Source organism: Limulus polyphemus, unplaced genomic scaffold, assembly GCF_000517525.1.
Source record: "Limulus polyphemus unplaced genomic scaffold, Limulus_polyphemus-2.1.2 Scaffold764, whole genome shotgun sequence".
NCBI classification, from domain to species: domain Eukaryota; kingdom Metazoa; phylum Arthropoda; class Merostomata; order Xiphosura; family Limulidae; genus Limulus; species Limulus polyphemus.
The window spans coordinates 23,043-25,353 of NW_013666374.1; positions in this window are offsets into that span (position 1 = coordinate 23,043).

Genomic DNA, 2,311 nt, shown 5'->3' on the forward strand with positions numbered 1-2,311 from the left:
TATTTTGTTTCTAACAAGAGTTTTTCTAAATGATTTTTAACCTTCACGGTATTCTTAAGATGCGCCTAATGGCATAGCGTTAAGTCTTCGGACTTATAACACTAAAACAGTTTCTTTCGATACCCATGGTGGACACTGCACAAATAACCCTTTGTGTAGCTTCGTGCTTAATAACAATAAGGTGCGACAAATGAACTTACTGACAAGTTCAAATTTCTCCTCGTCCAGAAGAGTCATCCGTCATTCAGGATTGCTGCTCAGAAACAGGGGCAACCAGTAAACAACGCCCGCCGCCAACATGGCTACTCATAGCCAAATACTTAGATTGACTGCCACTTGTTTATCGTGCTCACAACTGAACGCGTTTAGCGACATACCGTAATCCGAAACTTGGACCTTTCTATACGAATCTCTGTGCATTAATCTTGACTTGTTTTCAGTCAATCCCACTATTCGTTGGTAAAAGAATAGCCCAAAAGTTGGCGGTGGGTGGTGATGACTAGCTGCCTTCCCTCTAATCTTACACTACTAAATTAAGGACGGCTAGCGCAGATAGTCCTCGTGTAGCTTTGCGCGAAATCCATAGCAAACAAACACAAGCTACGAAAAATATTTGGATTATTTTGCCACAACTTGCTACAATTCATGTTTGATTTTATAGTAATAATGTTTACGGATTATTAGGAATTTCCGATCATCAGCGGGCTAACTACGCAAATCAAGACTGCAAAAAAATATACATATAAATCAATAAAGTCAGTTTTATATAACGTAGTTTATGAAAATACTCTATTGTTAAGTTAATTAATATAGAGATTATTATAAACAGGTCAACGCCCATTTAGAGATTTCTAATAAAGCTAAGAAAATTAGTGAAAGATGGCAGAAGAGCTTCATAGAAAACGAAAATAAATCTCTACTTATTCAACCACTGGATGTTATGGCCAAAAAATTCATTCCTAATCGTAGCACCTCAGAGGAGCGGAAACCATCGAAGACGTCAAGCCTGAAGAAAACTAGTTTGCTCAGTAAAGTAGCTCATTTTGAAACGGTTTCTGCTCGAATGGCATTTCCACAACGCAGGAACTATAAATCAAAAAATACGATATCAGAAAATAGAAAATATAATGATGATAATCATTTATCTTCTCGACAATATTATGATCATCAGATGAATAATAAGGACAATAAAATTCACTCTTTCCAAGTTAACGTAAAGCAAAATCCTTGGGTGATTCGTAAGTCTCGTCGACCGCATAAGTTGATTCAAAAAACCTCTGATCGGCTCAGGGCACCTACAAGCGATCAACAAATCATACATCATGATTATGTTTCGAGTACTATTTACAACAATCCACCATCCTTGAATTCCCATGACCAGGAAAACCATAAAACTTCTCTACCAGCTCAAAATGTTCGTACATGTCTATCTTCTTCTAGACAGACTGAAATGTATCCACGATTGCATTTTACAAAAGCACAAGAAACTTTGCCAGGTAGATCTAGATCGTCAACATCTCAGGCCGTTTATGACAAAGAGGTGAGATATTTACAACATAAAAGCCTTCGACGTAACCATTCAATGCATATAGAAGGCCAGCAGAAACTCTCAGGGCAACTAATACTTCCAACAACTTCGGTGAGTCAAAAATATCTTCATCCGGAGTCAATCCAAAATGTTTACCCACATGCAGAGTTTATTCAAAATCGTTATCCGCATGCAGATTCAATCCAAAATCACTTTAACAAATATCAGATTCCAGTAAAACAGATTACTCCCTCAGATAAACAGGGTCACCTATCTAAAAATAAGTTTTTCTTTCCACATAATTGTAGTGATCAGAGTCCCCATATACCTTATAATGATCAGAGTCCTCTTGAATATTGTAATGACCAGAGTCCCCATATACCTTATAATGATCAGAGTCCTCTTAAATATTGTAATGACCAGAGTCCCCATATGCCTTATAATGATCAGAGTCCCCATATGCCTTACATTCCCGGAAACTCCACTCGTTCAGTCCACTCTTATTCGGATTGTCGCCAACAACATCCACTTCATGACTCAAGTAAGACATCTCAACAACTTCACACAGTTAATGACGATGGCTTAAGATATATACATCCATCATATACTGAAAGTAACAGAGAGTTGCCTTTAATCAAAGATCACCAAGGCCGCACATCCATATCCCCATCACATACTGTGGACGAAGAAACCATAAATGATAGACATCATTATCAACCGTTTATTGAAGAGAGTCAAAACAGCGAAACAGGACAATGTCAGCCTTTATCAAGTTTACTTCTC